At 46.7% G+C, this 13,633-nt stretch overlaps 1 protein-coding gene across 1 annotated transcript in view; it reads left to right on the top strand.

Annotated features, from left to right (window-relative positions):
- The first annotated feature begins 752 nt into the window (after nucleotides 1–752).
- MREG (melanoregulin) overlaps nucleotides 753–13,633 on the top strand; it is a 55,199-nt gene continuing 42,318 nt past the window's right edge. Inside the window, exon 1 of the mRNA XM_077748578.1 lies at nucleotides 753–781. The gene's annotated coding sequence lies outside the window, so the exon portion shown is untranslated. The remainder of the gene's footprint in view (nucleotides 782–13,633) is intronic.

Raw genomic sequence — 13,633 nt, 5'->3', positions numbered from 1 at the left:
AGGGTCAGAGAGAGAGGGAGACACAGAATCCGAAACAGGCTCCATCCAGGCTCTGTGCTGACTGCCAGCTCGAACCCACGAACCGCGAGATCATGACCTGAGTGAAAGTCGGACGCTTAACCGACTAAGCCACCCAGGCGCCCCGAAAACGACTTTAAAAAATCATCGTGAATATAGTACTTAAAAAAAAAACCCTACTTCTGGAGGCGCCTGGCTGACTCAGTCTGTGAAGCGTGGGACTCTTGATCTCGGGGGTCCTGAGTGTGAACCCCACGTTGGGTATGGAGATGACTTTAAAATAAACAATCTTAACCGCACCCCCTCCCCCGCCCCCGCAACCCACTTCTGTTACGTGTCAGTCCATGCTCTTCTGCTAGCTTTTACTCTGTGTGGGGCTGACATGGTAAAAATCTGCCCTAAACACTGCTTTGAAGGCGCGGGAGTAGGAAGGGGACCTTTTATTTCCTCCGGGAGTGAAGCCAATAAAAAGTATGAATAGATTTAGCCTAACCTCNAGCCAATAAAATGTATGAATAGATTCAGCCCAACCTCGTGCTCCGTGACTCGGGGCCTCGCCCCCTCCTTCCCCCCAGCCGGGGCTGCCCGTCGGTGGTGCCCTCCGCCTGGAGTCCCTGCTTCCTCCTTAGAGGGCAGCAGCGGAGCGTCTCGGGGACGCATGCGTCCCAATTTGCGCCCGGGGAATTAAAAGAAAGAGGGGGAGAAAAAGACTCAACAAAACACGCGCNGAGCCCGCCGTGCCCGAGAAGGAGCCCCTGGTCAGGTGGGTGCGCGCCCGGCCGCGGAGCCGGGTGCCCGCGCGCTGGGCCGAGCTGGGGAGGTGGGCTCGCTTCGCGGCCACCCTGAGGCGCCCGGTGGCCCCTTCCTGGAGATCCTGCCCCTTGGGTGGGATTTCTGCCCACAAACACAAAGCCCGGGAGGCGCCGGCGATCCAGGTGGAAGCGAAGTACCGGGGAGAAGTTTCCACGGGGGCTCGATTTGGGTCCTTTGCTGTGAGTGACTGCATGTTGGATCGGTGTATTTCAGTGAAACAGACGCCCGTGAGTTTCTGTTTTACCCGGGAAAAAAGTTGGCTACTTTGCATTCAGTTTTTATGACCAGAGACAGACAATTTAAGTGACTGAGCACAGGTGATATTTTTCGCTTAAAAAAAAATGCGTATTTTCTGAAGGGGCAGCCTGTTCACTAGGATGTGGACTCGTTAAGGGGGAAGTTAGGAAGTGTGAGGAAATTTAATGCACATTTGGAGTGTGCTCGATGGCTTTGTTGAAGGGGGCGGATGACACGGTTTTGTTCGGAGCTGTCATTTTAAGCAATTATTTTGTACCTCCAGTCGATGAAGGAAGCTTCCACCAGGGCATGCCTTGGAGGTAGATAGGACAGAAACAAAAGATTTAACATGAAATGAAGGAACAGTAGATGAGGTAAAAGTCAAGGGTTCAAGAAGCAAATATTGAAGCCAGTGTTTTTTTATGATATATGCACCTGACATGATAAAGCTTTCATACTTCTCAAAACCATGATTTAGCTTTTCTTACTCTGCCAGGTCCAAACACTTCCCTTGACTTTTGAGGTCTTATGTAACCCCTTAGTGCCTGTCCACTTTGATTTTCCAGCATTTTAAATTCTGTGAACTCCTTGATTTATTCAGACAGGCATCCTTGAAGCTTTAGGAACAATCTAGCCTTCTTATTCTCCTCACAATTGCCTCAAGGAGTGACCTTTATCTTTCCTGCCCCTTCTAAATGCTGGTTCTCAATACCTCCCCCACCCCCGCCCCCAAACAGTCTTCTTTGATTGCTTTGTGCTTATTCATCTCTCACTCCTATGATTTAGGATTTAAAATTTACCATCTGCCCCTCACTGTTTAGCAAGTGCACATGTATGCAAACATACATGTCATGTTTATTTTACATATATAGACAATTGTGCACACAATACACAATGTTTTTGTGTGCTCTTGCTGATTGTTAGGTCAACACCGGCTGGGAGACGTCTAGTGAAGTTTCCTTAGTCTTAAAAGAAGTGGGTAACAACCTAGAATTTCATACTTGGCTTGTACATTCAACTTACCAATATTCACTGTAACCAGAAATACAGCACTCCTTCTCAGTGCTTTGGGTCTTTCCAGTATTCCATCCAGGATTGCTATTTGAGTTAATAGTTTTGGTTATTTAAATACTTGACCTGCCTTGGTTTACACTGTAAGTCAGTACATTTTGCAAGTGATTTTTTTAGGAAGATGGAGTCAACTGGGAATGGAATAGTATGTGTAGGGCTCGTGAGTCAGATTGCCTGGGGTGAAAATCCCAACTAGGTGACTGGGCACAAATTATGAAACTTTTGTGCCTTAATTTCCTCATCTATAAAATGGGGATGAGAACAGCATGTACTTCAGAGGGTTGCCGTGAGAAATGAAATGAGCTAATTCCTGTAAAGTGTTTAGTAGAGTGTCTGACACATAGTAAACTCTCAATAAATTCTAGTTGTTGTTAATTATCCTTGTTATTCTTCTGAGCATGTGAATATGAGTGGACTGGTATTTTGTGGTTTAGTGTCAATTCTGGCATAATTTCAATGTAACGAGATTTGGGAAGAGCCACTTGTTGATGGATGTGTGGGGCAGTGATAGGTGTGTGTGGGGGTTCTTTCCTACTCAGGTCATCAGGAGGTCTGGTCTGAAATCCTGTTTGTTTGTTTACTTATTTTTAAAGTGAGAAGTTCAGGGGTTTGTTTGTTTGTTTTTGAATATTCACAAAGTTGTTCAATCATCACCTCTGTCTCATATAGAACATTTTCATCACTCCTGAAAGAAACACCACACCCATTAGCCATCACTTGCCTCTCTCCCTTCCTTGCCCACCCTCTTCCCCTGCAGCGGTTAATCTGATTTCTGTCTTCATAGATTTGCTTATTCTGGAAATTTGGTACAAATGTAATCATACATATGTGGCCTGGACGTCTGGCTTCTTTCACTCAGCGTCGTGTTTTTGAAGGTTCATCCATGATGTAAGATTTATCAGCACTTCATTCCTTTTACAGTTGAATAGTATTCTTTTCGTTGGTTGTCTCACATGTCTTTTATCCATTCACCAACCGATGGGCATTTGGGTTGCTTCCGCCTTGGGGCTGTGACCATTTGTGTACAAGTTTCTGAGTAGACATATGTTTTCAATGATCTGGGGTATATACCTAGGAGTGGAATGGCTGTGTCGTATAGTAATTCTGCATTTAACTTTTTGACAGACTGCCAGATTGTTTCCCAAAGTGGCTGGTTTGAACTCTTGAAGTGGTGAAATCATGTGGCCAGATGGCCTTAATTCTAATTTTATGGAGAATTTCATTCTTTATGTCATCTTTATTTTTTCATTTATAAAAAAAGGTTTTGTATATATGTCCTCCTCCCAGCTAAATCTTTTATGGTAAAGTAATGGTTTTCAAGCTTTGTTTTGTGCCCCGAGGTAACAGTGTGGTTGAGGGAACGACATTTGTCATTTGTCCACACAGTCACCTGCAATCTTGTTCCAAAACGCACTAGGGATTCTTGCTATTTCAGGAAAACCAGCTCTTAGTCTCTTCTCCTTTGCCAGTCTGATCATGCCTTTTATGTTTCGACCTCATTTTTCTTGCCTTTTCTGGAACCTTGTACCTGATGGGAAAAGCCTGCCCCTTGTCTGGTTTGCATCTGTATTACTCTCTGTTCCACTAGCTCTTTCTTTCCCCCTGTTCTAGAAATATGCTGCGATCTACCCTGACTGAAAATTTATCCTGATATTGCCAAGCCCTTTAATTACCATCCTTTGCTTTGCTTTGTGTCTGGCACAAATATCTTGCAAGAGTGGTTAACTGTGCCACCGTCCTTTTCTTCTTTAGCACCCATTCACCGTGAGATCTGGTGTCTGCTCCTGCCTGATTACGTGAACACTGCTCTCTTGAAAGTTTCAAGAGAAAGAAGTGGGATGTTGTTTTCTCCGTGTGCAGGGCACACCTCTGCGCTGACCATCCGCTCCTTTTTTTTGCGCTTCCTCTTTCCCTAGACCCTCTGCTTTTCCTTTCTCTAGTCTCTGTGTGCAGTCACACTGCTTTCCCTCCTGGCGCCTTTGTTCATGCCACATTTGTTAGCTGGACATCTTTTTGTTTTTTTCTTCTTGTATATTTTTTAATGTTTATTTATATTTGAGAGACAGAGAGAGACAAAGTATGATCAGGGAACAAGCAGAGAGAGAGAGAGGGAGACACAGAATCTGAAGCAGGCTCCAAGCTCTGAGCTGTCAGCACAGAGTCGGAAGCAGGAGTTGAACTCACGAATCTTGAGAGATCAAGACCTGAGCCAAAGTTGGATACTTAACTGGCTAAGCTACCCAGGTGCCCCACTTCTTGTTTTTTCTACTTCTTAAGAGTCTACTCTCTTCTTAAGGCCCGTGTTAGTTAGGCCAGCTTTGTGATGAAGCCTTAGAAAGTCTCCCCAAGCTCTTATGGTTTCTCTTTACTTCCTTTTTACCTCTTGGTCACTCACGGTTCTAAGGTGGGTGCTTATCACGGTTCTAAGCTGGATGCTGCCATCCCAGCCAGATTGTCCAACTCCCTAGCTTCCCAGGGCTGCTTTGCCAGCGAATAGGTGAGTAGCTGTCTCTAATGCCAGGAAACTTCAGAGCAGTTCTGGAGAAAGGGCACATGGCCTGACCTTCACACCAGGCTTCAGGCCCAAGGAAAGGCAGATGTTTTGTTCAGTCTCACTGTTTTCTGCCCTTGACTTCGATTTTAGTATGGAATCCTAGAAGACTCATCTTTTCAATCACCGTGGAAGGTTGGAGGTTCTGCGTGCCTTTCTTCCCTTCACTGGCTGTATTCCTATGCATTGACTATTCCTAATGTAAATAGTGATAAAACCGCAACAAACCAACGTGCATGGGGGACAAATGGGTTGTTTTGGAATGGCTAGCTCATTGATCATTTGTCTGTAAAATAGTGAATGGCTTTTAGGCTCGAGGTTTCATGTTACTAATTAAAAGAAACATATGGGGGGTGTATCATTAGTTTCCTAGGGCTGGCACAACAAATTACCATGAATTTGGTAGCTTAAACCAACAGAAATGTATTCGTTCACGGTTCTGGAAGCCAGAAAGACTCTGGGGCGAATTGCTTCTTGCAGGGACCAGCTTTGGTGGCTCCTGGTGCCCTTGGCTTCTGGCAGCTCACTTCCAGTCTTTGCCTCTGTTTCCTTCCATGTGCTCTCCCCTTCTCTGTCTCAGATGCCTCTCATTTTGCTCTTGCCAAGACACCAGGCATTGGCTGTAGGGTCCATCATAAATCCAGGTTAATCACACCTCAAAATCCTTAATTTAGTCACACCTGCAAAGCCCCTCTTTCCAAATAAAGTCATATTCACATGAACCAGGGGTTGGGACTTGGGCATATATTTTTAGGGGATGCTATTCAACCCACTACAGGGTACTTTTGGGAAAATGTTTGAGCTCGAAGCATTGGTTTTTATTTCACTTTCATAGCATGGTTTTCTTCCATCAGTGAGGAAGCATCCTCTTGCCACATAAAATTCCCCCACGAGCATCAGTTGTGACCCTTGAAATGATACGATTCTAGAGGCCCAGCTGCAGTTGATCTTTAAGCAGAGCGATGTCCAAGCCCTCTGGGACCAGCGTCTACTGCCTTACAACATCCAGTACAGACAGGCGTGAGGGGCCTGGAAGAGCCTGCCATGGAATGGCACTAAAGCATATCTCACAGGGGTCACTTTGAAGTTTTGCAGAGAAGTACAATTCTTACTATTTTTTACCTACTCTAAGCTCTGATTTCTGTTGGCTGTTGATAACTGATAAGCACGTGACTGTCCACTTGTTGAAAAGCTAGGGGAGAAAGGGAGAGAATTACAACCACGGCTGAGTTTTTATTCGTGGCTCTGTCTCCAGCCACCTACGTGAACCACGTAATGAGCTTCCACATCCCTTGGCTCCTTGCTTTCCTCCACACCCCTCTGCTGCCTCCGCCCGATGGAGGAATTTATGCACCTACCTCTGGGCTGTACACTGAGAACAGCTGTCGGGGTTTCCGTTTTCTGCAGTGCCTGGAGTTCCCAGTAGAGAAAAAGAAAATAAAATCTCAGTTTGCTCTTGATGGCTGGTTTCATGCGGTTCTGAGGAGGAATGGAACAGGGCATGTGAGTGTGGGCAGCAGAATGGAATTTCCCAGACCATCGAGGACCATTCAGTCCGAGCTCCTGCTCGGGTGTACAGATGGGGTGATGACTGCGATGGGATGGAGCCTTCCCCGCTCAGCAATCCTGACCTCTAATAGGTCTTGCTTGGTGGCCCCCGGGTACTGGGCACTGTCTGTATGTCTGTTACTTAAATCTTCCCCATATCCATGTGATACGATTCTTGTGATTCCTTGTAGCTATGTTCTGTGGTCCCCACAGATGCTGCATGAAGGTACTCATTGCTCCAAGGGAAGAATCCAGGGTTCGTGTCCTGCGAGTCGACTTGTCAACGGATCCATACATATCTTGTTTTATGTGTGCTTCTGCGTAAAGACACCTTATTGTACATATATTATTGATTCATTGACGTTGCACTCCCGGCCAGCCGCACTGTAACTGATGCTGGAGTGAGGCTCCTTGAATGCACATATTTTTGTTCTTCAGCACCATGCTCAGGGGCCATTCTAAACAGTGGAATCACCAATAAACAGCAAAAAATGCAAAAGATATGGCATTAAATTCACCATGAAAAGGGCACTCGTGTACAGTATGACAGCTGAAACAAGAAGTGCGAACATTGCCTTGTTGGACCTCAGCTGGGGACGTGCCCCTCTGGCGCTGCCAAAGCTCCATCAGTATCGGTGGTTTGATTTTGGAGGACAGTGAATTTCAGTACGTGGGGAGAGGCGCAAATATGGTAATGAGGAACCTCAACTGTAATCAGGTCTGTAATCCCCACTTGACGGTTGGAGAAAATGAAGCACAAGAGCTTCCGTAGCTTGCTCAGAGGCATACTTGGCTGAGCTGGGATTCAAATCCTATTCTATTCTAGTGCCGTAGAAAGAGCAGGGGCCACCTAGTATGCAGGTAGGGGTGTAACTAGCTGCTTACAGGCTGTGTGCTAGAAATTGTGTTTGACGTATGAGACTTGCCCTGAATTGTTACAACCTGAGGTTGAGAGCCACTGGACCTGATTTTCTGTATTCAGTCTGGTGAAAGCAGGTGCTCGTGGGAAAGAAAGCTAGTGGGTTTAAGATATTTGGAAGGCAGTCACCACCAGCTCAAGAAGGACAATAATCCCTTCTTTACACATGTGCAGTCTTTCACTTCATGCCGTGGACTCCCATGACTTCTGAGTTGAATAAATTGTCTTCTCCCCTTGGAAGGGCTTTAAAAAATGTTGGCTGAAGTGTTCGTGTCCGTGAGATTTCTCAGCCCCAGGCCCAGATGGCCTGACTCTTTTCCCATTTTGTGCGGCAGGCTTCTCCCAGCTAACACAGCTCACCCATGACTTCCTGCAGAAACTGCAGGTGCAAAGCCTGGAGCCCTGGGCCAGACGGTGAGTCATAGGAAGCGCCTGGAGAGGCACAAAGGATTCCTACTGCAGGACGGGGCTCCTGGCTGGAAGGTTCTATTGCAAAGCCTGTACTTTTACCTTCTTGAAAGAGGAAGGGGTGGGTCATGGCGCATTTCCCAGAACAGGGCCTCGGGTCCAGTGAGTAGGAGGTAAATGCTTTAGCAAGAAGTCAGCCCCTCAAGGTTCGTCTAAGGATGACGTTTAAAGGTTTTCTTCCCAGGTATCTCCAGTGTCCCTCTTCCCCATTCGTGAGTTGCAGGAGCCAGTCTTAGTTACACTGGAAGTTCCTGAGAAGATGAAATTTCTTTCCCTTACACATCGTGTGGTCTGGGTTTCCTGGAACTTTTCATTCTCTAGATCTCTTGAAGTGATCTTATCACTTCACCTTTGTTTAAAAAGTAAATTCTGCCTAAATGCTGGGTAGAATAGTTGTTTGTGTTTGTTGTTGTTGTTTTGTGAGTGATTGAAATCCTTTTTAGTCTGGTTAAATACTAGTTTTGTGCCAATTACATACTGTATACTCTGTTCTGTGCTTTTTTTTAGGGAATAATTTTGGTGAGATACTGTGTACTTAGCATTCCCCTGTACTGCCTGAAATGTGGTGAGAGTTTACTGACTTGCCTCTTATTTTTTTCCTTAGCTTTTAAAATTTCAGGTTTATATGTGTGATATCAGAAGTTAAAAACGTACAAAAATATGCACAGTATAAACAACAACTATAAAGTGAATCTTCTTGCAATCACCTTTCGGGGCAAGAGATGACTACTTTTCATCCTGTATCTCCTACTCCTGATTGTATCTAGACTTTTGTGATAGTCATTTCCTGGCTTCTCTTTATAGCTTTCTCACCTATGTGTGCACCTTAAAAATGTATTTTAGTTTTTGCCTGCTTTTATTTTATTATTATTTTTAAAATATTTATTTTTTATTTTTGAGAGAGAAAGAGAGACAGAGTATGAGCAGGGGAGGGGCAGAGAGAGAAACACAGACTCTGAAGCAGGCTCCAGGCTCTGAGCTGTCAGCACAGAGCCCAGTGCGGGGCTTGAACTCACAAACTGCGAAATCATGACCTGAGCCAAAGTCAGACGTTTGACTGAGCCACCCAGATGCTCCTATTTTTGCCTGCTTTTAAACTTTACCTAAATGAGATCACACTGATGAGATCCATCCAGTTGCTAAGTATAGCTTAGGTTGTGATTCTCACTGTTCTATAGGGCATCCCTTTTGTTTACTCGTTCAACTGTCGGTGAACTTTTGGGTGGTTTCCATGTTAGAGCCATTACACGAGGTTTCGATTTTAGAGTCCTCACATAAGGTGAAATTGTTCATCCTTCAGCCGTGCTGACCTTCCCTTGGGCCCTCAGATACAGCAGACAATCTCCTGTCTCAGGGCCTTGGCACTTCCTGCCCTGCCTGCTGAGAATGTTCTTCCTCCACTTAACTGTGTGGGTAACTCCCTTACTTTATTCATGTCCCTGCTCAGTCATTTTATCAGAAATTGCTTCCGTCAGAACCCTTTAAAAATATTGTTTTAATGTTTTTTTATTTTTAAAAGGGGCGAGGGGCAGAGAGAGGGAGACACAGAATCTGAAGCAGGCTCCAAGCTCTGAGCTGTCAGCACAGAGCCCGATGCAGGGCTCGAGCTCACAGACCACGAGATCATGACCTCAGCCGAAGTAGGATGCTTAACCGATTGAACCACCCAGGCGCCCTATCCCTCACAACCCTTTTTATTTTTATTTATTTAATGTTTTTTATTTATTTTTGAGAGTCAGAGAGAGACAGCATGAGCAGGGGAGGGTCAGAGAGAGAGGGAGACACAGAATCTGAAGCAGGCTCCAGACTCTGAGCTAGCTGTCAGCACAGAGCTCGACACAGGGCTTAAATCCACGAACTGTGAAATCATGACCTGAGCTGAAGTTGGACGCTTAACTGACTGAGCCACACAGGCGCCCCACGTGACAACCCTTTTTAAAAAGTGTCCCCACACCCGTGGTCTGTCCCTTATGTACCACATGAATAAGGTGCTTCAGAACCCTGAGCATCACCTTACATAAACATATGTGCTTACTGTCTGCTTCTTCCCACAAGACTTCATAAGCTTAAATAGCTACAAAATGTCAAATTGTGAGTCTGGAGACAAGGATTCCAGCCTCATTTCTACCATTCAGAGCCCTGTGAACTCGGGAAACAGCAATTCATCATTCAGCAAATATTTATTGAGCATCTTCCACAAGCCAGGTGCTGTTCTAAATGCATGTGATATATCACTGAGCAAAGAGGTGGTGATCCTCTCCTCATAGGGCTTTTATTCCAGTGGGACAAGAAGCAGCAAACATAATAGGTAAATTGGAAGATAAGTAAATGCGTAGGAAGAAGAGGCAGAGCCTGGGCAAGGGAGCATGCTTGCCATTTTAGGTAGATTATTCATGGCAGGCTTCATGGAGGAGCTGGTGTTTATTTTATTTTATTTATTTAAAAAAAATTTTTAACCTTTATTCATTTTTGAGAGATGGAGAGAGCGCAGGCAGAGGAGGGGCAGAGAGAGAGGGAGACACAGAATCTAAAGCAGGCTCCAGGCTCTGAGCTGTCAGCACAGAGACCAATATGGAGCTCGAACTCACGAATTACAAGATCATGACCTGAGCTGAAGTCAGATGCCCAACTGACTCAGTCACCCAGGTGCCCCAAGGAGCTGATGCATAAATAAAAATGTGACGGAGAGGAGAGAGTGAGTTGTGTGGATATCTGAGAGAAAGCATTCTAGGTAGAAGGATCAGCTAGTATGACTGAGGGGGTTAGGGAACAGCAAAGTGCCTGGGGTGTCATATGAGGCCTCGTAGAACACTGGATGACTTTGGCTTATATTATAGATCAAATGGGTTTTGAGGGAGGGGTGACATGGTCTGATTTAAAGGGATCACTTTGGCTGTTGTATTAGGGATAGACTTGGTGGGAGGCAATGAGGTCGATCAGTGGAAAACTGATTGGAGGGATTCTTCTGTAAGACGTCAGACCATCCCACCCTGACTCACCAGATCCCAGACTCCGTGCTGTGGCGTGTTAGTGCCTGTTCTTTTTAGCCTTCACTCAGGGTGGCGGTGGTAGAGTAGACATTTTTTTCACGCAGAGCCAATAGAACTTTCTGATGGACTGGAAGGAGGGGATGAGGGTGACATCAAAGATTTTGGCCTCAGCAGTTGGAAGGATGCAGTCTCCATTCGCCAAGTGGAGACCGCTGGGGGTGGCGGGGAGGCTGGCTGGGAAGACCATGTGCTTGGTTTTGAGCATGGTGTGCTCGAGCACATCCACAGAAATGGGGAGGAGGCAGGAGGTTTAGGAGCCTGGGGACACAGGTATAGACTTAGGAACCTTCCTCATGTAGATGGTATCTGAAGCCCTGAGACCAAGTGAGGTGAGCAGGATGAGTGCGAGCAGAGGGGAGACGGAGGACTGGATCTCGTTCTCCTGCGCCCCGGCGGCTCTTCAGCCTCCCGGCCCGCCTCCCAACGTTTCTGTCAGGGCCACCTTCAAGCCTGAAGGCACCATACGGAGGCGTGAGACACAACGGCTCGGGAATGGAAGGCAAGGAGCTCAGGAGCACAGCGGGCCGGCAGCAGGGCCACAAAACAGGCCTGGGTCGCTGCTTTTCATCCTTCACACTGAGGCAGGTTGTGCCTCTGGCACTGAAGGAAGTCATGGCCTCGGTGGTGACATGCTGAGAAAAGCTCCCAGATCTGTGGAGCCGTGTTTACAGTTGGGGTTAAGTCATGGGTCTTGTAAGGTATGAGAAAGAGCAGAGTATCTAGCAGGGGGAGAGGAAGGTAAAAGGAGGGAGTGTAAGGAGGCAGGAAGGGAGGGAGGGAGGCAGGAAAGACAGGAAGAAGGGAGGGAGAGAGAGAGAGAGAGATACAGAGGGAGGATGGAAGGGAAAAGGAGAGGGAGAGGATCTTGGATCCACGGGCCCTGGCACTGGGAGGTTTCCTTAGAGAGGAAGGGAAAGGTCTGGAAACCAGAGGCTCCATAAGCAGATCAGTTCCTGGTGGGGAATCAGTTGAGGAGTCCTTAAGTAGTCAAGGGGGTGCCGCCAGACAGCCTTTGGGGTCTGGTTTTTGAAAACTTTGGTTGTTGTTTACTGAGATTTGTGTCTTCACTGTCTTTAGGGCTTCAGTCTTTTTTTATTTTTTAATTTATTTTGAGAGTGAGAGGGAGCACAAGTGGGGAAGGGGCAGAGAGAGAGAGAGAATCCCAAGCAGGCTCCGTGCGGTCAAAGCGGAGCCCTACATGGGGCTTGAACTCAAACTATGAACTCATGATTTGAGCTGGGATCAAGAGTTGGACGCTTAACCGACTGGGCCACCCAGGGCTTTAGTCTCCAACCAGAGAACATGGACACATGGCCTGTCTGTGGGGAGAAAGTAGAGTCACTGCAGCTGTGGGCATCAGCCGCCAGCCTGCGTGCTCCATATGCCGTGGGGACTTCCAAAATCTTTTATGCATGGTTGGTTGTGAGGACTCATGGAAAGTTCTGGAGACTCTTGGTAAGCAGTGTTAAAGCCCAGCAGCACTTGCACCCACAGTCCCCAGGCTTGGGGAGTCCAGTGTTCCTAGGTCCCGAGTCTCCTGTGAGCTGCAGATGGGTTGAAAGAAGAGACTCTGGAGCGATTCGGTCTTGTGCCCCCAGGTGCAGTTAGGGGTAGAATCATCCTAGCTTTTTGGAGTGAAAGCTGCTTCGGCTTCTAATGTAACTTCAGAGCCACCTCTCAAATGCCCGAGGTTAATAAAATATTTATCATCAGCAGATGGTGGCCGGGGGGAAAACAGCTGCTCTTAATTTCTTTAGAACCAATTAGAAATCATTATATGGGGAAAGGAGAGAAAATGAAGTTTCTGACCCAACATCCCCTCCCTCCCTGCCTTCTTTCCTCCCTGGGCTACTTGGGCTCAGACCTCAAGGCCTTTGCGCTGAATTTCCTTTACACAGTAAAATTCCCTTCACAGTCTCTGGCACACAGAGGTTCCCATGCTCTCTAGTTGTTTGCTTCAGGCATTTCTTTTTTCTGGTCTCTCCACTCCAAGGGTTTAAAGTTTTAAAATAAAGTGAGTTAATGCCTTGAATGGGTGGTGGTGCAGGATGAAAGGATCAGGGAGTAGCATGCCGGAGCACAGAATCCTCGGGGATCCAGTGAGCCAGTGGGGTGGAGTCTGACAGAACCTTCTGAATGAACTCACGCCCTCTTTCACCTTCATCTTGACCAGTGTTTGGTTGACCAGATGCATAGGTCAGATTTCACACCCAGGAGGACGGCAGGAGCCACAAGAAAACACCATGGTCAGAGCCATTGTTCATCAGAGGCAGAAGCTCACAATTCTCTTTCCTGTTTGATGTCCCCTCAGATGTTAGTGACCAGGCAGTGTAACACTCCTATGATGGCGATGCTGCTCACAGTTAGGGAAGGGCAAGGTATGGAGAGAGAACTCGAGAGGCAGCACCTGTCTGGAGACATGCGTCCTTCTAAACAGGCCTGGTATTGACTGTCCTGTGGAGCGTCTCCTGCAGATAAAGCAGGAGAGGCTGTGTTTTATGTTGGCTGGAGTCCCGCACGTTCATGTGTGAATGTGTGTGCGTTGGGGTGAAAGAGAGAAGAGACAGAGACAAAGAGGGAGGGTGAGAGAGATTGTTGTTAGAGGCAGGGGGACTTGCCAGGGAGGCACCTGTCATAATCTTCTCAAAACATGCAAAGAGATTGTGGATTGCTAGAAAAAGTGGCTGGAGTATTCATGACCAAATGTGGTTGATTACTGATTATGCAGGTGGATACTGGCTAATCTCTAAACCTCCTGCTTCGGGGAAGTTTTAAAAAGGTGGCGACAGCGGGTTACGTCTGAGATTTCCTTTGATAGCTCACTTTGCTGCATTCATCAAGTATTTTGAAAGCACGCACTTTGTGCCCAACCCTGCCAGGTGATGTGGAATGTCAGGAAGTGGAGGATACAGTCTCTGCCCTTGAGGAGCGTGCCAGCTTGTTGAGGAGTCAAGACTT

The sequence above is a fragment of the Crocuta crocuta genome, unplaced genomic scaffold (genome assembly GCF_008692635.1).
Source record: "Crocuta crocuta isolate KB4526 unplaced genomic scaffold, BGI_CrCroc_1.0 scaffold229, whole genome shotgun sequence".
Classification (NCBI taxonomy): Eukaryota; Metazoa; Chordata; class Mammalia; order Carnivora; family Hyaenidae; genus Crocuta; species Crocuta crocuta.
Note: the sequence above shows the minus strand (reverse complement) of the source record. Positions and strands in the feature narration are given on the sequence as shown.